Source organism: Camelus dromedarius, chromosome 10 (genome assembly GCF_036321535.1).
Source record: "Camelus dromedarius isolate mCamDro1 chromosome 10, mCamDro1.pat, whole genome shotgun sequence".
NCBI classification, from domain to species: domain Eukaryota; kingdom Metazoa; phylum Chordata; class Mammalia; order Artiodactyla; family Camelidae; genus Camelus; species Camelus dromedarius.
The window spans coordinates 68,286,041-68,308,846 of record NC_087445.1 but is presented as its reverse complement, the minus strand read 5'-3'; the positions used below and the strand labels follow the sequence as shown (position 1 = coordinate 68,308,846).

Here is a 22,806-nt window from a genome sequence, read left to right as displayed (position 1 = left end):
GTCTTGAGCCATAGTTCTCACTTGGAGCATTTAGACATTTGTAATGGAATTTGGGTAGTCATAATGGCATTTTCGGGGGGCAAAGCTTGGAATGCTAGAGGTCCTGCAATGTACGGACAGTATCACATGATTTGTTGAATGTCACACGGGACATTTATGTAGGTGAAAGTCCTGTGTACAATTATCTGAGCCTAACAACTAACTCCATTTTTCATACAAAGACAAAGTACATTCTAACATGATTTTAATATTCCAGGGAGGCAAATACTATGCAAAGTGAATGAAGATTACACCTTGTTGTGTTCAGACTCTACCAAGAGTTATTCACCATTTCAGAAAATCATGTCAGGGACAGCAACTCTGCTATGGTGCTGGAGTCTCCTCCAATTGGCATCTGTTGCTGTTGATTTGGGGTGAATAGTTCTCAAACTGTAAGGTGCATGTGATCCCTTGGGGATCTTGTTTTTTTCTCCCTCCCTCCCTCTCTGTCTTTCTTTTCTTTCTTTCTTTCTTTCTCTCTTTCTCTCTCTTTCTCTCTTCCTTTCTCTCTTCCTTTCTCCCTTTCTTTCAACTAGATGAGACTATTTGGATTATATGGAAAGAATCCAGCAGAAAAGGAGAGCCTGACCATAGCAGAGAGGGGCAAATTAAGGAGTGAGTTACCTTAGAAGGTAGGTAAGGAGGGCATCCAGGCACAAGGGGAAGGACCTGAAGGACCTGGCCTTGGTTGAAAAGAGCTAGTTTTTGTAAAAGGAGGGAAGTGGGAGAGAGGGGCTGGAGATACACATAGATTTAGAAATTCGATGGTGTGAAGTTGAGAGATGTCACATCCCCTAGCTCCCACCCCTCAGCAACAGCACAACTAGCCACCTTTCCACCTTCAGCTTCTTTCTAGACAGGTGGCCTGTGGTGGGGGAAGGGGTGGGGAAAGGAAAAACAGGGAGACCAGACTGACCTTTGCCTCCCAGGGCAAATGCTTTGGAAAAAAATATACAAGTCAGATATGACTATGACTATGGCTATATTATTGTTGTTCCTCTAGGTCGGTGCTGACCAATAAGACTTTGTATCAGTGCCATTCAGTACAGGAGCCACTGGCCGCATGTAGCTATGGAGCACTTAAAATATGCCTAATGCAAACGAGGCCCTGGATATTAAATTAAATTAAATTTTAATTAATGATTGCCTATTGTATCGGTTAGTGCAGCTCTGTGTGGTTTCTGCCTCTGTCTCCATGTGGTTCTTCAAAGATGAGCACCCTCTCTAGAGGGCAGTGTGGTTTGGGACCAAGAGCACTGGATGAGGAGTCAGACCAGAGTCCAGTTTCATCTGTGCCCTTCTTTCCTGGCCTGGTGATTCTGGGCAATTCACGTCCTTCTCTGGGCTTCAATGTCCTCTGTTTTCTTCTCTTCTGTGAGGAGATGAGAGGGTCAAGTGTGCTGAGAGATGAAGGTGCCAGGAACTGGGAAGGGCTGCACATGGCTTAGGCAGGGGAGCCAGTCCATCTCCCTTTATCAGGTGCCTTCTAGAAGAATGGCACAGCACTGTGCCAAGGACATGCTCCAAAGAGGCCTCCTCAGAGGGCCCTGCTCTCCCCACTCCATTGGCCGGAGGCTCCCTTCTCTGTGGGTCATTTGGTGTTATTGTTTGATTAAGGTTCATCTCTCTCCCACTGGCCTTGAGCCCCATGAGGTCAGGGCTGTGTAGCTGTTTGCTTGCTTTTGTATCCCTAAGGACTAGCACATAGTAGGTTCACAGTATATTTTTGAGCAGTGAATGAATGAAACAAGAAGTCCCAGTATTCGAACTTAAGTGTGATTTCAAAGCTTGCTGAGCTCTAGAACTTTACACCATCTATTACTTTCCCCTGTTTATGATGGTGAAAATACTGGAAAAGACCCAAATGCCCAACATAGGGGTTTGGTTTAATTAAATGATTCTTAAGATACAACATTATGCAAAGGAGTATCTTTATGTTAAGTGAAAAAAAACTGAAGGTATACGATAATCTCACTTTGTAAAAGTTATATATTTTTATGCATATGAAAAGTTTGGAACAATAGATACAAATATTAACAGTGATTACAATACTGGGTAGGATTAGGAGGTGATACTTTTATTCTTTTTTTGCGGGGGTAGGTAACTAGGTTTATTTATTTATTTATTTTTAATGGAGGTACTGGGGGTTGAACTCAGGAACTTGTGCATGCTAAACATGTGCTCTGCCACTGAGCTATACCCTCCCCCACTTTTATTCTTTTTTTCTAAAGCATCTATTTGATTAAAAAAATGTATGTAGTATATCTAAAGAAGCAAAAATACAATAGACTAGTGGTTGTCTGTGGCTGAGGGTGGGAATGGGGATTAACAGTAAATGGGTACGAAGGATTTATGGGGACTCTGTAAAATGTCCTACAATTGAGTCATACTAATGTTGGGCCACTTGGTAGTTACCTAAAATCCTTGATTTGTATACTTGAAGTGCATGAGTTTTATGATATGTAAATATACCTCAATAAAATGAGAAAGATATGTTTTATATAAATATATATGTATTCTTAAAACATTAAAACAATGTAGAAGTATTTAAAGTCCCTCATCTCCACACCCCAATTCTATTTTTCAGGCATGACATTAGAAAATAGTATTTAATCCTTTCCAACCTTTTTCAATGCAGAATCCAAGTATTACATATACATTTATAATACATAATTTTCTGCAACCTTCTCTCTCTGGACATACATTATAGGACATGGAAAACCTAAAAGTAGCTGCCCTGGGAGGTGAGAGTAAAGGTAAAGGGAGTGGAGGAGGGGCAGGAAGAGAGAGGCACAGTTGAAAATTTTTACTTTTTTCCCTTTTGTATCATTTGAATGTTTTTGTCAGGAATGTTTGGAGTTATAAACCCAATAAAGATACTGGAATAAGAGATAATGTTGGATGCTTAATGCTGTCATCCTATTTAAATTTTTAAAAAAATTTTACCAAGTGCTAGGCACCATACTGAGTGCCTGAGATATATTTCTCATTGGATTCCTATGACAACGCTGTTAGGTACGTAGTATTGTTGCTCACCTGACAGATGAGTAAACTAAGACCCAGAGAGACCAGTTTTCCAGGGTCACACAGTGAGAGTGCCCTGAACCAGACTTCTTCACAGCAGCATCTCTTCTCCCCCTGCAGGCTCGTGTTCTTCCTGCAAAGCCCAGCTGTAATGATATCATCTCATGTCTTCCCTAAGCCACCCAGGTACAAAGATGACCCCGTCTTCAAGGTGCTTACAGTCCTTGGGAGTAAGAGAGGTGACAGACAGCAAAGAATTACAATCTAATGCTGTAAGAATTCATGGTTTAACGGGGGTATGTGCAAAGCAGAGGGAGTTTAGACAATGAGTCGGAGGCAGCTAAGGAGTTCTGGAGAGAATATGTTCTGAGCTAACTGATCAGAACACCAAGGAGTTTTCTAGAAGGATAAAGAAAGGTATGGGTGGTCAGAGGTGGGGAGAGGGTGTAGAAAATGATTTGGAGCCTAGCATCTGGCTCAGGAGGCTTGGAAGTGCCTTAGTATGTCAACTACTGTTCTAAAGTTCAGTGTGGCTGAAGGGTCAAGTTGGCCTGAAGGAGGGGCAAAGGGAAGGGTGTGTACCTTGAAAATTAAGTCCAGATCATCAAAGCTTTTTACATTGAGTTAGAGTGTTTACATTTCATCCTGTGGATGAGGCAAAGCTGTTAAAATATTTGAGCCTTGTATCTTAGAAAGATGGGAGATTCCTCTTGGACCCCCCCCCCCCCCCCCCCCCCGCTCTCTGAGCCCTAGCATTGGGTGGTCAGGTCGTTTCCACCCCCGGCTGGGAATTTCTTTAGGGCAAGGACCTGTCTCATTCACCTGGGCATCCTAGCACCCAGCACAGCACCCAGATTGCAGTAGGTACTCAGTAGGGGCCAAACTCGTTGGCAGAATGCTGGATACCAAGGTGCCAGCTAATGACTGTAAAATAAAAAGCAAACCTTTATTTTTTCCCTAGCACCAGCCGGGAGGTTTTAGCCAAAGTCTGACCTAACTCTGAGGAGGTCAGATAGGCCCTGGCCCCAACTCAATCCCAGGGGGATCCTTTAGGGGTGGGAGGAGAGGTGGCTGCTGACTAAACTACAACTTCTGTTCAGTGCCTGCTATTGTGCTAGGAGAATTCACACCTATTGTCTTTTTCTATCTCTCCAACAGCTCCTAAATTGGAAATTATTGTCCCAGTTTTCCGAACCAGGTGAGGATCCGAGTGGTTCTGTAATTTGTTCAAAGTCACACAGCTGGTAGTTGTAGGAGGGGCGGAGCTGGGATCGAAGCTTTTAACAAGTCAAAGCTCACTGGCCTCCCCTTCCTCCACCTGCGAGGCATTGCGGCGCCTACTCCGTTTGCGTAGCCGCTGGGGTTGGGGAGTACCGCGTACTGGGGCGCCGGGCCGGAGAGGCCGGCTCACCGCGGCGGCCGGGAGCCGCTCCCAGATTCGGAAGTTACGAAGTTTCCGTGCATTTCGCTCTTCTCCCGGCGCAGCTCGTCCCCGCTCCCCAGCAGTTACGCCACTAGCGCAGCAAGGCTCAGGTGCTGCAGCGGGCGGGGGACTGGCGCCAGGAGGAAGGCGGGGACGCAGCTTACGTAAGCGTCCGCTCGCAGGTGCATGCGGCCGCCACCAGCGTGTGCTCCCTGCGCACTCCCAGGTGCGCAGTTGGCGCAGGCGGCGGCGCGGCACGGCGGCCCCGGGCGCTGGCCGGCGCTCTCAGGTGCGGCAGAGCGCCCGTGGAGGGGGCGCGCGGCGAGCTAAGGGGCGGGCTTTCCGTTCCCCAGCAGCCGCGGGGCCCGCCCCCCGCCCCAGCCAATGGGAGCGCTCGGCGGCGTCACGTGCTCGCCGCCGCCGCCGCCGCCGAAGCGGAGACCCGAAGCGCGAGCGCCACCAGGGCAGCAGCCGCCGCAGCCGCCGCCGCTGGGCTGAGGAGACGGAGACGCAGGCGGACGAGGTGGCGGCGGCGGCGGAGCGGGAGCAGGGACCGGGCGCGGGCAGAGCGCGGCGGCGCGGGTAGGCTGCGGCGGCGGGGCAGGCGCCTGCGCGCGGGCCGTCCCGGGCGGGCGGCAGTTAAGACGGCGGTTGAGGCGGTTGGCGGTGCCGGCCCGGGCCCCGCATTGTTTGTTGTGCGTCCTTAGCAGCGGCGGCCGGGGCGGAGAGCAGGGAGCAATCCCGGCCCCCTTGGCTCCGGCATTGTGGCCGCCGCCGCTGCGGTGCCCCGGCCGCTTCGGGCAAGGGCAGCGGGAAGCCTTCCTCACCTTCGGAGGGGACAGGGTTCCGGCCCCGAGCGAGGGGAGGGCGTGGGCAGTGTTGGGGGACCCGGCGCCGGGGGGCCTGGGTGAGATGGAGGGTGAGGGCTCTCGGCAGGTGTTGGAGGACATTGGGGGCAGGGGCCGGGAGAGGCTTCGGGGGTCGGGCAGAGGGTGTGGGCGGTTTTGGGGAGAATGAAGGCTGGATGGATCCGGCCCAGTGGAGGGTGAGGGCCTTCGGGCAGGTCGGGGGACCCATGGGGGCCAGGGAGAGTGGAGGGTGTGGAGGACAGTCAGGCGGGTGGGGGGCAGCTTGTGGGGGTTTGGGAGGGTGTGAGGGAGGCGTGGGGAGGGCAGGGGCGAGTGTGATAGGAATGGAAGGAGAAGACTAGGGACTCCAGGGAGGCATGGAAGAGGCGGATATCCCGGTCGGGGCTGCGTGTGAGGGGTCGGGAGTCAGGGCAGATAATCAGGAAGACCACGGACAAACGTGAAGGGAAATGTGGCGGAAGGTGTCCGGCTCAGGGGAAATGTGGCAGGGTGAGCGTGGCGAGGAAGATGGGGAGGGAGGGTGTCTTGGTGGAGGGGTTGTCTCTGGAGTGATGGTGAAGGAAATGGAGGGTGTTGAGGCAAGAGGTGCGGGAGGGTAGGCCTGGAGGCTTCGGGAGACCTCTGAGGGTTGTGAGACAAGGTCTGACCAGGAGGGAGGCAGAGGAGGGTGTTGAGGCTGGACAGATGGGACCTGCCAGTGGAAAAGGTAGGTATCTATCTGATAGCAGTGCTTAGGGGAGATGAGTAGAGGGCAGAAGTAGGGGGAGCGTTTGTAGCAGGGCCTGAATTTGAGGGGTTTGAGAGAGAAGTGGGGACGGTGGGAGAGGGTGATGGGGATGGAGAGGAGATGCCTGGGCAGGAGGTGCTGAAGCATTTAGTCGGTAGCAGGAGAAGTGAGTGAAATGGACGTGTTTTTGCAGGAAGTATGGACAAAGGTGGGAGAGCAGCAAGAGAGGGAACTTTGGGGTTGAGGGGACCTTGGAGTGTGTGTGAGGTAGAGAGCCAGAGGTGTAGGGAGTGAGGGAAACATTCTTGGAGTGGCAGGTGAGGTGTGAGACAAATGGAAGGAAGTGTTTCTGGGGCAAGAAGTGGGGAGGGAAGTTGGGGAGAAGGGGATTCAGTAGAGGGGGTGCAGTAGGGGACGGGTTTGAGGACAAGTATATAGTCTGGGGCACAGTAGGTGGAGGGAGGGAAGCACAGGTTTGGAACGCTAGATTTTGGGAGAGAAACTGGAGTAGGCAGAGAACAAAGGGAAGGAAGCGGGGAAGACAGGGTATTTTTGGGTAGAGGATATAGAAGACTGCACAGTACCTGTGATGGGGGAAGGAAAGGGCAAGGTGGGGTATACATGTGGGCATGTCTGTGGCTAGAAAGGGGTAGGTTGTGTATTGAGGTGGTAGTGGGGGAAGTAGGATGCCCAGGTTTGGGGCAGGAAATGACTATTCAGACTGTAGAGAGTTAGGAAAATAGGTTGCTTAAGAGTAAGGAAGGAGCAGGGTGCTGAAGCCTGGGGAGAGATGGGAAAACTTTGAGTCTTGAGGTTAAAGGGGCCACAATTTTTAGATCACTGAAAGTATATGGGAGGGCAGACTGTGGAAGTTGGGGGGAAAAAAGAAAAAACTAAAGTGAGGGGATTAAATTCTGGACTGAGAGGAACTGGAGAGTGTGTGTGTGCGTGAATCCTGGAAGGATGTTAATGGAAAATGGAGAACATTGAGCCCTTTACCATATCTGAAAGCTCATACTTCTAGTATTGGAGAGGTCATGTAGCCTGATTTTAGTCCACAATGCAGTGAATGGGAAAGGGATAAGGAGAGCTGAGGACACATTCCCAAATTTGGAGGAGGTGTATGGTGGAGTATCCTCCTAGCACATTGGCCTGATGAGTGGGCAGATAGAAGAGCCGTACAGGGTCATAAGGAGTGCACCGAGAGTGAATAGAAAGAGGATTGCCGCAGGTGCAGGGTAGATGTCTTTGTGAAGATAGTATACAAGAGCAGGGCCCAGCTCAGTAGTGCTCGAGTGCTGTGTATCAGAGGGAGGAAGGGATACCTTGGTGCAGCGTCTCAGATACCCTGGTGCTTTCTGGGTAAGTTTTTCAGCATTGAGTGATGTAATATCTGAGTCCCATGCTAGAGGCAAACAGAGATAATGTACATCCCGCTCCTAAAAGTGGCAGGAATGGAGCTTTATTTATGACTCTAACTCTCTTTCAGGGTGCATGTAACAGAACCGTGGTTGTTGGCTTTTTCTCCCAAATAGTTCAAGTCAAATTTAGTTGGAGGCTTTTGGATTTTCTAGTATTTTGATTTGAGTTGGGGAATGCAGTGTTAGCTTTATTGAGGAAAGACTTCTGGGGTTGTGTGGACACATGGTCATCGACTTGCCAAACACATACGAAAATAACCTTTACGGGTTTGAGCACAGACATTTCAGCAGGTCTCATTCAGTGTTCGGTGGCTTGTGTTAGATTCTTTGGGATTTGGAAGGATTAAGGAAACTGCTTTGAGACTGCCTCAGTAAGCAGGGTTTTCTAGAATCTTGGAAAACGATTTCCCTTTTGACAGTTGAACATTGTCTTGTCATATTTTGCAAAAAAAATTTCATCGTGTTGCAGAAATAACTTCAGTTATTGCTTTGTGGGCTTCATTTAGTGTGTAATATGGTACCTGGTATGATTTCAAATAAGGGGTCCACTTTGTTACCTTGGGAAGCTTTCTGGGTTGATTAGTTTTCTTTTGTCAATTTAGGAAGTATCTAAATTGTAAGTTCAAATAATGCAGCCATTGTAAGTTCAAATAATAAGTTTGAGTGGAAGTGGGAATCTTGCCTAAACATAATGAGGGCTGAGCAGAATGCCACATTTTAAGTAATCTGAATCTGTAAATACAAGTATTTTTAAAAAAACGAAGCTAATCATTTTTAAAATCCGAATTTGAAGTGTATCATAGAGTGTGTCATGAAGACAGCAAAGTAATGCTCTGAAGGTATTGCTATAAGATTTTATTTTTGAAGGGAAAGGTTTCTAAAATATGCCTTTGACTGAAACTCTGAACAATATTTTGAGATTTGGTAAGTGTGTTGAATATAATTATAAGGAGGATTTCTGAACCCTTTGGCTTCCTGGCAGAGAATTTGAGCAGTAGGATATAAGATGAATAGAGTGACCTTTGAAAATTCTCTCCAGCGTGGCTCTCTTCTCCTTGTATTTTTTAAGGCCGTTGTGTTGGTTCATTAGTTGATTTGGGGCAAGCAGTACTTTCTTGTTCAGAATACTCGATTCTGGCATAGTGTTCTGATCATATGTATTGTTCCATGAAGTTGTATGGTTTGGGATAATTTGTAGGCACTTTAAAATACTATCTTGAGTTTATGAACCAAGGAAAGCAGGTTATTTAGACTTTGTAGGCTAAATAATTGGGTCTGGTTTTATTTTCACTGGTGACTTGCTGGACAAGATATTTAATCCTTTTGTGCTTGTTTCTCCTCCGGAAACCTGACTCTTTATCTGTCTCCCATGAGAATTGAGATGGTTTATATAAAACAAGTTTAAGCCTTTCAGGAAGATTAGAACTATGTAAATAGGGGGAATAGATGTTATTTCTCTCGTTCCTTTTTTCTTTTAGCCTAGTCAAATACTTAAGAATTTGGCATTAGGTGGGTTAATTTGTAGTGAGAAACTTGTAGAGAGATGAAACTTCTGTGAATATCAGAGATGTCTGCAAATGAAGTTTGTTCATTCTTTGCTCTGCTGCCTGCTTATCTTTCCTGGCTCATTTCTGCAGCTCAATTCTTGAGTCTGAGCAGAAGCTTGTGAGAGACATTCTGAGTTCTAAGCATGAATTTTCAGAGACAGTACTTTTCTCAGTGAATTCAGTATTTAAATCAAGAATAATAAATATAATACATTTTCCTATGTATTAGCAGAAAATTGATAATTTCTGAGTGACTTGACCAGAAAAATAGAGCTATCTCTTCTTTTACGCTTCCTTTTTCAGATTTACTGAATACTTTTTCCTTTTTTTGAGTTTTAGTTAGCAAATGATTACCCATTCATTTGATATTTCCAAGCTCATTGACAGATTTTGCTCTGTTTGAGGGGGAATGGTTTTTAAATGCCTTTTTAATGTTGTGCTTGATTTATTAGCTGTAAAAAGTCTCCAGATGTTGGTCCTGATTGACATTGAAAAAATGTAAACAGTAAGTTGCTTTATTAGACATTAATTTGCTTGAGCTTGGTAATACCCAGCCCTGATAGCAGTCTTTCTGTGCTAGCTGATCTACTCTTAATAGTTTATTCTCTTTTATAACATGTTTGAACACCATTACCCATCTTATTATTGCTCTTCTGTTTTCATTTGTTTTGCATAGATCTTTTTATTGGAAAATTGGTTGTTTTTAAAAATTTGTTCAGCTGTAGAAAAGCTGTTTCTGACAGGTAATTATGAGAGGCTTCATAATCAGTCTAATTTTAGAAAACTGTTCATTGAGAGATGTAAGTTAAATTTATATGCCAGTTAAAACAGAAAGGAATAAAGTAATGAGACCAGATTAATGGTGATCTGAATATTTAAATGATTTGAGCCTTAAAGATCTGCAAATCTTTTAACTTTTAGGTCTTTTGCTGAATAGTGAGGGGACCAAATGACCTGACTTGTCACTTTCATGCCTACTTTATTTCTTGTCCTACAGGTCCTTTAATTGTGTCAGTTTTGAGAAGTGTCTATCTCAACTGTATTTGTGTTGCAGAGTAAATGAACTAGTCCTAAATTTTAGTTATTTGATACTCAGATTCTCTTAACTTCTGATGTAATTAACACTATGTAGAACATCTACTTTCTTTAGTTAACTTTGGCACAGCTCAAAAGGGTACAGTTGATTGTATCAATAATAAAATCACAGCTTTGCATTGTGTGACTTCATGGTTCATTTCCATTTGAAAAGTGAGAATTCTGCAGCAGGTTGTGTAATAAATTCCTAAGGCATTTCTGGGTCATGGATAAGATGTAGTTTCCTACTGCACCTGCAGTTTCCTGTTCTTTGCGGTTTTCCAGGTGCCAGGGCTTTCCTCACTATCCTATTGGTTAGATCAGTGTTTTGTTTTTGAATTGAATTTAATCGTATTAATACTATTGACATAAAATAAAAAGTAATTGTCCATAAGACTCTATCTAGATATTTATTTATTTATTTATTTATTTATTTATTTATTTATTTATTTATTACTATGCTTGCCTGCTTTGCCAGTTTAATTCAGCAAACATACATTGACTTTAGGCTCAAAGGCATGTTTTGTGCCAAACCTGAGATTTCTTAATAGGGCTCAATAGTATGGTTTTGAGTGAAGAACAGATTCTTCCCTAGATAGATTGACCCTTGATGTGAAAACAGAGTCTTTAACTTTGGTTACCTGTGTTCAGTTAGCCTGCCTGAAAATGAGAACATTTTAATACCTGATGAAGTGTTTTGTTTCTAAAAGTTAAGATGAAGGCAGTTCGGAGGGGAGGGTATACCTCAGTGGTAGAGCACGTGCTTAACATATGCAAGGTCCTGGGTTCAATCCCCAGTACCTTCATCAAAATTAGTAAATAAATAAATCTAATTACCTTCCCCCCAGAAATTAAAAAAAAAAAAGGTGAAGACAGTTCATTCTTACGGTGTTCATAATTCCAAGTAAATCTGAAACTCCTCAAACATTGCATCTGATCTTGCAGCAACTAGGCTTTTGTACAGTTTATTCAACGTACATTTTAAGGTAATGGAAGTAGTGGATATTGGGTAACTTAACTCTGGACAACTCAGTTTTAGTAAAGTTAGTGAACTAGAGGGGAAAGGTGTTGCAGTTTTGGTAATGTAAGTTAGCTGGAGAGAATAAACTTCTGGCTCCCTTGGTATGCATATTTTTGGTTATTTTTGAAGTAAGCTGTAAATAATCTTATAATGTCCAGGTTAGCATGGAAGAACATATTAGTGGTGAGGTTTTTAAAAAGGTGGTATCTTAAAAATAGATATTAACTATGATGCTTTCCAGTAAGCCAGTTCTGTGGTAAATGTTGTGGCATTATACACAACTGGCTTTTGAAATGGGTCAGTATTATTTAGTAGTAACTTTTAATTTCTGGAGCTCAGGGTTTACATACCTGGACTTTGGACCCTGTGATAGCTGTGTAATATAGGTGAACAGCAGAATATTACATCTGAAGAAGTGGAGGTACAAAAAGTTGACCCTTGAGCGGTGATAGACAGGCTTTCAGAATAGCTTTTTAGAAGTTGTATATCAAATTCCAGATAGTTGCCGACATTGGCAAGGAAGGCTGATGGCTGGACAAATTTGAAACCTGTCTCTCTTGGTCAAGCCCTTGAATACAAGTTTTTTCGGGGATTGCCTGGAATAATAGTTGTCCTTAGGAAACTCGGGGTTCTAGGGTTATGCAACAGCAATGAATCTGAGGAAAAGGGCTAGCACGTGGATGGACTCTCCTCATAGGTGTGCCTAGAAATGAGTCTGTGTGCAGCGTCCGTTGCTGTATTGGGTAGTGGAAGAATGTTTCTGACACAGAAAGACTTGACTTGGAGGTCTGATCCTTCTGTTTACTAGTTGTAAGTCTCTTTCCTCATGTATAAAGTTGAAATAAAACCTCTAATGTACAGAGTCGTAGTGAGAATTAAAGAAGATGAGAAAACTGTTGTAAGCTGTGAAGCACATAACATTTTTTTTTTTTTTTTGATGGGAGGATTGAGCTGAAATTAGGAGCAGGCTTTGAAGTGTTGAGAAATTTAACTCGGGGACCTGGATTTTTATTTTTTATAATGGCATTTTCAGATGTACATAAAAGAGAACAGTACAGTGAACTTCCATGTACCTGTCAGCTACCAATTACCAGCATTTTGCTGCTCTTGTTTCATCTCTCCCTCACTCACAATTACTTTTTGTTATTGTTTTTGCTGGAGTATTTACAGCAAATCTTAAACATCATATGCTTTCATCCTTAAATACTTCAGTATGTATTTCTAACAGATAAGAACCTTAAAAAAAATAACCACAAAACTTTTACCCCTTTAAACTCACAATTCCTTATCTAATACTCAAAAGGAGCTGGGTATGAAACATAGCCCTACCCCACACCAGCTTTGTGCGTTAGTCAAATTACTAGCGCTCTCTGGTTCCTTATCTGTAACATAAAGATAATACCTCATGAAGTTATTTTGAATTTAAGTGAAATAACACATAAAATGGCTAACGTGAAGGTACTCAGTAAATGGCCCAGCCTCTCTTCTGAGCCTACCTATGGCATGTGAATTGGAATTATAGCTTACTCTCCTCCCTTCTTGAGTATCGCAGTGGTAACAGTACTCTGGAATTATTGCCTACTAACCCTAGTGAAATTTCTCTTCATCAGGCTATTTGACTCTTCCGGTGAAATTCTATAACAGTTGAAATTATATCCCTTCTTCCTTCTCTCCTGCAACGTCATTAGTCTCCTATCTACTGGTTCCTTTCAGGCAGCATACATATGTTATTATTTCATCTATTATTTTTTAAAACAACTCTTTCTTGACCACACTGTTTCTTGTAGCTACAATCCGGTTTCTCAACTTCTTGAAAAAGTTGTTTCTGCTCATCTTCAGTGTTCTGTTCTCTCCCGAATTTACTGTAGTGAGACTTGCAGCTCCATCGCTGTACTGAAACTGCTGTTACCAAAACCACCAAGTTTAATTCTTGACCTGTTAGCAGCATTTGGTGCAGTAGATGCTGCCTTCCTTGAAATACTTTATGCCCTGGTATCTAGGACACCACACTCTGCTGGGTTTCCTCTTACCTCCTTGGCTTCTCAGTCTCCTTTGTTGGTTCTTCTTCATTACTCCTGCCTCTTAACATTGGAGCCTCATGGGATCTCTGCTCTTTATTCTTATTCTCTTGGTGATCTCATTCAGTCTCATGGCTTTAAATACCACATATGTGCTGATGACTCCCAAGTTTTTATCTCTGAAACTCTAGGCTACTGCCCACGTTGACACTTGGGCTTATATATTTTATCAGCTTCTCAAACTGCACTTGTCCTAAACCAAACTCTCTCTTGCCTCTGCCGCTTTTGTATTCTTTCACATCTTCGTAAATAGAAACTTCTCTGTCTTTCCAGTTTTTCAGACCAAGACTTGGAGTCATCCTTCACTCTTCCTCACATACTTCTGACCTACCAGGAAATCTTGCCAGTCTTGTCTTCAAAATATATCCAGACTCTGACCACTTTTCATCACCTCTACTGATTTAAGTCTGCATCAGCTCCTCTGAATTATTACAGTAGCCCTTTTTGCTCTTACCCCTTATAGTCTATTCTCACACTGTAGCAAGAATGATCCGTTTAAAAAGGTAAGTCAGATTTTGTCTTCTGGTCAGAACCCTCAGTGATGCCCCATCCTGCTCAGAGTAAAAGGCCAAGTCCTATCAAGGCTGTGATAGGATCCTTTCTTTCTGATCTCATCTCCTCTTACTTTTCTTTCTGCTTATTCCATTCTGGCCACACTGGCCTTCTTGCTATTCCTTTAACATGCCGGGCATATTCCTGTCTCAGGTCTAGGCCTAGGAAGGTTTTTCTCTTTTTCAGGTCTTTGTGCATGTCTCCTCTTTCCAGTGAGGCTTTCCCTTTCCACCCTGTTAAAATGGCAGCTCCTCTATTTCTGGCTCTCCCTAGCCTCCCTTTCCTACCCTTTTTTGCTCTATGCCTCTTAAGCCATTTAACTTATATTTTACTTGTTTTGCTTATTGCCTTTTCCCCTTCACTAGAACATAAGCTCCATAAAGACAAGGATTAATGTTGGTTTTGTATTCTGTAGATTCTGAAGCATCTAGAATAGTGCCTGGCACTAAGTAGGCACTTGAGTAATTTGTTCAGTGAACTATTCTTTTATTAGTTGTAGTCTCTATTACTTGGTAAAAGATACTATAGTTGTAGTATTTAGTTGGAATCTTGGTTTTTCTTTTGGAATACTGTGCCCCTTGAAGTCTTTATGATGTATTTTTGTTTTTCTTCTTCATGAATATCCTTTCTTGAGACTGCGAATAGGTTTTATTACTTGTTTATTTATTATATTTGAGTCCTTCTTATATACTGTGCTAGTTGCAGTGGGGGCTACAAAGATAAAACATAGACCCTGACCTTTAAGAGTTTATAGTCTGTGAGGGGAGGTGATGGTATGATTTTGAGAGATACATACATTTTCTGTTTTAAAGGTGAGTACTTAAGAGAGAAAATGGTCCAGGAATTTAGAAGAGCAAGAAATTATTTCTGCTAAGGGGAATAAGAGAGAGACTTCAGAGAGGATGTGGTATATGGTATTTCTGCTGAGCCACAGAAAACAAGTGGGATTAGTTTTTGAGAAAATGGGAAAGAGAATTCCATATGGAGGGAATTGCATTAGCAAAATAAGAATGCTCAAGATTTCTATGGAAAAGAACCAGTGGTCACTTAGTTAAAGGAAAGGGAATATGAAAGGAGTTGGTAGAGTGTAAGTTTGGGGTGGAATGTTGGAGTCACTGATAGAGGCCTTGAGTGTAAGAATGATAAATTCAGACTTTATTATTGTCAACGGTGTGGCTTCAGTGAAAGGTTTTGATGGAGCAAGAGTGGAGGGATTGACATTATTAGAGCTATTTATGAATTTGACAACTTTGTGTGAAAAGAAAGGCCGAAACACATATACTGATTAAGAAGCTGTTGTAATAGTTTGAGGAAAAAAGTGTCAAAGGTAGTGGAAATGGGTATAAAAAGGATGCCTTGGAACTGACGAAACTTGGTAACCAGGTGTGAGGGCTGAGCTACAAGCCTATGAGGTTTCAAGCCTAATTGACCTGGCAGGCTGGGGTGCCCTGAAGAGAAGTAGGGAACCCAGGAGAAGTGGGATCAGGAGGCAGGTCTAGTTTAGTTTTAGTATTGAGTTTGCAAGTCTGTGGTGATGTCTAGGTGATGAATGTTGTGATAAAAAATCAGGAATCTTTTTAGAAAAGATGTGCATCTGTGGCTTTATGTTTTCATTTTAATACAACTAACAGCAGAAAAAGAAGTAAAATTCAGTTGCCAGATCTATTATTGAGGTCTAAATCTGGATAATTGATTTGGGAAACTTCTGATAAGTCGTCTAAACTTTTCTTTTGATTTGTAAGTGGGTCTGTTTATTTCACTGTTTGCTAAGTTGCTCTGGGTTGTAAAGCACTTAATGTATTCTCAGCAGCTTGATACAACTTAAATGCTATCATTTGAGTGTCCCTTTACTGCTGATTCATTGGCTATGGATGTCTAAGCAGTGTCTGTCTTACTTCTTTGAAAACAACAGATAAGAGTTCCCACGTAGCCACCTTGATCACTTTACTGAGATCACTTTGAGTTAAAAGGTTTGCATGATCACTCCATACGTCTTTTAGTCCCCTTAGGACTTGGAGGCATATTGGAGGAAGACAAACCTTCTACCCTAATTAATGGTAGTTAAGGAGTTAGTTGCCAAAACATTTCTTTAACAACCTTCACTTAACAAAATACCAGAAGATATCAGAGGATTTAGCGTCTATTCCAGGCAAATTCAAGAACAGAATAAAGTCCTTTTAGATTTATACTCTTTCCAAGAGCCTTGTAGCAGCAGGAGTTTTAACCTCAAGGTTATTTATAGGAAAAAAGAATTGTTTGCAAAATAATGTTGATTAATGTATACAGCTTTTATTTATAGGCTATCTAATGATGCATATTTATATTTTTATACTTAATGCATTTTTAAATAGTTGGATAAAAAGACATCATTGAGTTTGTTAGTTTGAAACTTGCAGTTCACCAGCTTGGCTTAGAATGGTGACCTTGAGCTCACCACATTAGTCATCTCTGAATTAACTCTTTTCCTTTGTACTTAGATCATGTTAGTGAATATGATTTTACACTGTCATTATCAGGCCTGTTCTTGTTTTCCAGTCAATAGGACCCAATTCCCTGAAATGAGAAAGTTTTCCTGTTTAGGATAGCTAACACTTTTCAGGTCAGTGAAGGTGTGACGGCTTTTAGCTTATTAGATTTAGCATATATTGTAGTTAATTTTTTTTTTGATCTAGGCTAATTTTATTTCACATAATTTTTTTTGCCAAGAATATAAAGTATAACATGTTAATCTTGTGAGCAACCTGTGAGATTCTTTTAGCCCTGCTTTGTTCTTTGACAGATGTAAAAGTCAAGGTATATTCAGAGTGATTAAGGGACTTGTCCAATATGACACACCTAATTGGTGACAGAGTTGTGGCAAGAAGTGGATTTCTTGACCTCCAGTCTTGGGCTCCTTCCACCACGTCAGGCTGCTGCTTTAGAAATGTAGACCAGAAAACTTTGAATAAACCTAGTTTAACTTGTCACATGGCAGAACAATTAGGATTTTTTTCTCTTGTTCCCCCTGAAAATCAACATTTTGTTAGATTAATCATTTTACACTGAACAATTCAGTGACATTAGTGCATTCACGATGTTGAGCAACCACCACCCTACCTGGTTCCAAAACATTTCCATCACTCCAAAGTGAAACCCCTGACCAGTTAAGCTGCTTGAAAATTTTCTAAGTGATTGAAATAAAAATCTTTGAACAATTAAAGTAAAAATGCTTACTGTAACAAGCTCGACGATAGCAGGTTTGTTAGTAGAGGTCACCCCTAGTGTTTTGCTACCCATCTTTGATTTGCCAGTGAGAAAGAGAATCATCTTTGTTATTTAGTAGTGGACGTATTATACTTAGAAACAGCACCAACTTGATGAAAGTGTCAAGCACATAATGATTAACAGTACTAACAGCAGGCATGAATTATGCATATTATCTCTAATCTTCACACTAGCCTTTCAGAAAGGTTGCTCTATTTTGATAAGAAAACTAAGGTTTATTCAGTAACTCCAGAATCATTTAACTGGTAAGTTGTGGACCTGGGATTTGAATCCATGTCTGTTTGGTTCCAGAAGTTGGCAAAAAGCAACAAATGGAAGGGATCTTCTTGTTTGGGGGACCAGGACTGTTTTAGCAGGTCAGTGTATAAGGGAAGAGGAGCTGACCTTGCTGGTCTTGGTAGTGTCTGCAGTAATAACCACTTTCTCCTGATTGCTATCCATACATATGCCATAGGAAATAACCTTTGGAACTCTTTAATGGGCAGTATTATAAACAATTAGAAGAAATTGCAGTGTAGCTTCTGAGATGTGGTCTTAGAAATTCTCTATTTTTTCCCTTCCCATTTATTTTTAGTGAATTGTTTGATTTTAAAATCATAAATTGATTTGCTTGGGTGGTTAATGATTAGTCTTCACAGAATTGGAACTTGATTGATTTCCCATTTTAAGATACTTTTGAAAAGTGGTGGTTCACTTCCAAAGAAGAATAACTCAAATTGTGCTTGTTAAAAGATTTTGTAATTACACTTTTGCCCTGTTTAAAAAAAAAACAAACAACCAAACCCTCATTTTATTTTTTTTAAAGTGTGAAAGAACTTTAGCAGGCCAGTTTTCAGTCATTCCCCTGAAAGTGGCTAGTAAGTCACCTCAAAAACCTTGTCACTTTAAAAAAAATTTAATTTTAACCATTTTTTAAAATTGAAATGTAGTTAATTTACAATGTTGTTTTAGTTCAGGTGTACAACAAAGGTGATTTATACACATACATGTGTATTCTTTTTCAGATTCTTTTCCATTATAGGTTATTACAAGATACTGAATATATTTCCTTATTGTTTATTTCATATAATAGTAGTGTGTATATGTTAATCTCAAACTCCTCATGTATCCCGCCACCCCACTTTCCTCCCTTTGATAACCGTAAGTTTGTTTTCTACGTCTGTGAATTTATTTCTGTTTTGTAAATAAGTTCATTTGTGTCATTTTTTAAAAAATTCCATGTATATGTGATATCATTTATTTGTCTTTCTCTTTCTGACTTCATTTATTATGATAATCTCAGGGTCCATCCATGTTGCTGCAAATGGCATTATTTCATTCTTTTTAATGGCTGAGTAATATTCTGTTGTGTTTGTGTACACACACACACACACACACACACCCACCCACCCCTTCCTTACCCATTTATCTGTTGATGGACATTTAGGTTACTTCTATGTCTTGACTCTTTTAAGTAGTGCTGTCATGGACATTGGGTTGCATGTATCATTTCGAATTAGAGTTTTCTTCCGATATATGCCCAGGAGTGGGATTGCAAGATAATATGTTAACTATTTTTTAGTTTTTTTAAGGAACCTCCTTACCGTTCTTCATAGTGGCTGCATCAGTTTACATTCCTACCTGCAGTGTAGGAAGGTTCCTTCTTCTCCATACCCTCTAATCCTTGCAACTTTTTATTATAATTTGAATGACACGACTTCTCTTCTCCTGAGTAATAGGCACTGGAGTAACTTGCTTCAGTATGCTGGGTTTTGGGTTAAAAGGATAGTATCATAAAAAATAGCTTCCTGGCTACTTTGGACAAAAGAGTTTTTTTTAGGTTATGTGAGCATAACAAGAATGCAAGCTACAGCAACAGCAGCCATTTCAAATGTCCTGATTTGAGTGTATTGATAGTTATCCAAAGAAGTATAGATTTTTGACAATGATCTTGTGACTTTTGCTAATATCTAAACACTAGGTACTTCCATAAATGGATTTCAAGCTTTTAAAAACTTTTTATTTAAAACTTTCAAAATGCCTTAGTAACTTGGCTCAAATATTACACATTATTTTTCTCTTTTGGCCAAGGATGAGGTTTGTCTTTGGAACCAGCAAAAACATGTCATAAAGAGTACAGGCTTTGGAGTTGGTCAGATTTCAAATCCTTATTCTGGTAGTTAGTAGCTGTGAGACCTTCTTTCACCTTTTACAATGAATATAATACAAGTCTGCAGAGTGGGATTAAAGGGCTTAGCACAGTATCTGGCACATTCTAAACTATGTTTCAAATTGTAGTTGTAGTAAGAAGTCTAAATTTTGGTAGCCTAGACAAATCAACATAATGCAAGTACTGTAAAACCTCATAATGTACACTGTTCTGCAATCACTACATTCCTTCTTGGATTTATTTTGTTTCTTTGTGTTGAAGTGCCATGTGTCAGTTTTCACTACTTCCTACAGCTTGCCCTCCTTTTCTCAGAAATGCTTGGCAAATATCTCCATTGATTATTTTATGATTTCCCTCAAAGAATAGATGATGCTTCCTGTACAGGCTAATGATGAAGCATTTGCTCTCCACAGCAGTCCTTCAGTTAGGTGTTCCTGTGTTGCATGCTGACAGGTTCTTACCACCTTCAGAGATGTTCGCTGGCTGAATGCCTAAGCTTATGTCAAAGAAGGAAGTTCTGGTTGCCTGGAACGAAAGAAGTACACAGTGCCTGCTTAGTGTTTATAGTATATTTTATGATGATTGTTAATGTTAAAGCATGAAAATCTATGTCCTAGTCTATTAATTTTTCTCATTACTTCAGCATTTCTGTTTTGCTTCTCCTGTTCTGTTCAGAAAAGCATACAAAAGGCATCTTACTCTAAAAGTAACTGGGCTTGAAGTTGTGATGAATTCTAATCCAAGAATATTGGCTGTGGAGGGGACTTTGGAGATCAGCTAGACTAACTTTCTTATCTTATAGGTGAGAAAACTGGCTGAGAGAAGGTGGCTTGCTCAAGGACACAGAGTAAGGAGGTGACAGGTCTGATTTCCAGTCTAGTGTTATGTGGTTAACCTGGTAGAGTGGAGGGAGCACTGGACTTTGGAGTTACACAGTCTTGATTTGAATCCTGATTCCACCATTTATTAACAGTATGACCTTTGGCAAGTACATGTGAGTCTTTTCCCCCCGCCCTGTTACACTTTGTTTGCAAGGTCATGAGGATTATGAGATAATGTAAATAAAGCTCGGTGCCCGGCACATGTTCTGGACTCAGTAAGTGCTGTCTGTTAGGTTGTACTATTTTTGTTTATTTAAAACAGATCTTATGGCTAAGTGATTATTTTTTCTGAAATGGGAATCAGTGAGAATCGATGTTTTTGCTAAATCCTTTCACTGAAAATCTAAGTAGTAGTTCTTTGTAGGACTGCTTACTGCAAAATGAGAGCAAAACTCATTTTGCACTGAAGAGCTTAGTGACTATTGCCCCGACTTATACTGTATCGACGTGATTCCTTCCTTAGAAATTTCTGCATTTCCCAAGTGAAATGGGCATAGTATGGGGAAACACCAAAATCAACCTACATTTAGCTAGTCTAGCAGTTCTCAAACTTTTAAACTCAAAATTCCTTTACACATGTAAAAATTAATGAGGACCCCAAAGATCTCTTATTTATATGAGTTATATCTATTAAATTTATATTATTACAAATTATATCTGATAAAATTAATTCATTTAAAAGGAATAACAAATGTTAACACACATTATATACATATATGTATAAACATATTTTAAGATTTTAGGTTTTAAATTTTTGTTTCAAATTACAAAAGTAATATGTGCTAATTAAAATAATATAGAATCAAGGGCGAGGGTACAGCTCAGTTGTAGAGCACATGCTGCATGAGGTCCTGGGTTCAATCTCCAGTACCTTCATTAAAATTAAAATAAATACATAAATAAACCTACCCCCCCAATAATATAGAATCAGAATAAAAAATGAAATTATTTCATTCGTGTCATATACACACTGCAACCCCTGTGGTCAATAGCATGTATTCTTCCAGAACTATTTCTGTACAACTATAAATTCTCTCTCATACTACAAATGTTGTTTAGTGACTTTTTTAAAAATAAAAATTGTATGTATTTAAGGTGCACAACATGATGTTTTGATAAACATATACCTAATGAAATGATTACTGTAGTTGAGCTGATGAACATATCCATCTGTGGCATAGTTACCTTTTTTTGTGTGTGTGGTGAGAGGACCTGAAATCTACTGTCTTAGCAGAGTTCCACTACCCAGTACAGTATTAGTAACTGTAGTTAGACGCTTTACATTAGATCACTAGATTGATTTATCCTACATAGCTACAACTTTGTACCCATTGTCCAACATCCACCCATTCCCCCCACTTCCTGCAAATGGTATATTTTTAATGAAAAATATCTTATTTTCCAAAATGCAAAATAATTTAATCAGAAGAGTGGCACTGCTTTGCATTTTTGCAGATCTCATTAATGTATAGCTTAATAGAAGACAGCTGGGTTCTGATAGCTAATTCTGCATTTATTCCATTGTGGTATGTTGTTCTGGTTGAATTTGGCATCACAGATCTGAAGTTGGAAAAGAGGAATATTTTAATAGCCTTTTCAGATAATTATGGATATTCTTCTTTGATACTATACCAAAACTTGACAAATGATAGTTTCTTAATGGAATCTGAAACCTGATCGGTGAGCTTTTTATATCTTGTCACATTAAAATTCATTGATTTTGCGTTGTGAATGGATTTTTATGCTTACATGATTTTGTAACATCATGCATTGGTCATTTGGAAAATGTTGGTTCTCTGAATTATGTTAGGCTTCCGAATGTGATACATTTCATTTTATAATATCTCCACACATTGTTTAGCCTCTGGAAAACCCTATCCTCATGAGAGAATGAGAGTTAAAAGAGAATGAGAGTTTTACTACTGTGAAAATTCTTTTGGCTTTGTAGACCCATGAAAGGGCCTTAAAGACCTCCAGGGGTCCCTGGATCACAGTTAGAGAACCATGGTAGTGACCAGATTTGCTAACTGCAGCTTTAATAATGGTTAATCTGGAAATTAAAGTGGAATGGATTGTTTTACAATCCTCAGTATTAGAAACTATCTTATTCCTTGAACTAAAGAGTGGCCTAATTTTGAAATGCAGTGAATTGGTCATTTACTATTTAAGTGCTTTTTATAGACAAGGCATTGTGTTAGGGTACTACTGAAGATATGCATTATGAAAGTGGATTCCTTTTCAGTAATTTATAGTCTAGCTAGAGAGGTTAGACATAATTTCATGAAAAAGATAACAAGCATTGTGTTGTACACCAGAAATTGATCCAAGATAGTAAACTGACTATACTTCAATAAAGAAAAGCAAAATAAATAAATAAATCAATCATGTACAAGTGGAAAAAAAAAAGATGAACTCAGTGTTCTCAGTAACAAGTGTGACATACAGCCTTGGGTGAAATGAGTTTTAAGTAGGTGGAGGAGAGAGGAGGCCATTGTCTTTATGGGGGGGAAAGTGCAGTGCTTGCTCAGTGGTCATTACGTCAGTCAGGCTAGACTGGAGAATTCATACAGAGTACACTAGGCTTACGAAATTAAATTGCAATTTATATTTTTATTCTCACATTGTTTCCCTATTTTTGTAGGATTGTATGGTTTCCAGTATTTTTATAGGTTCTTATTTGTCTTTTAAAAAAAAAACTAATTCTCTGTGATGTGGGTATGACTAATTATCAAACAAT

At 40.8% G+C, this 22,806-nt stretch overlaps 1 protein-coding gene across 3 annotated transcripts in view; it reads left to right on the top strand.

Annotated features, from left to right (window-relative positions):
- Window positions 1–4,923: 4,923 nt before the first annotated feature.
- The window catches only part of STRBP (spermatid perinuclear RNA binding protein), a 112,384-nt gene continuing 94,501 nt past the window's right edge, over window positions 4,924–22,806 (top strand). For all 3 annotated transcript variants that reach the window (XR_010382805.1, XM_064490502.1, XM_064490501.1), the window contains exon 1: window positions 4,924–5,068. The gene's annotated coding sequence lies outside the window, so the exon portion shown is untranslated. The remainder of the gene's footprint in view (window positions 5,069–22,806) is intronic.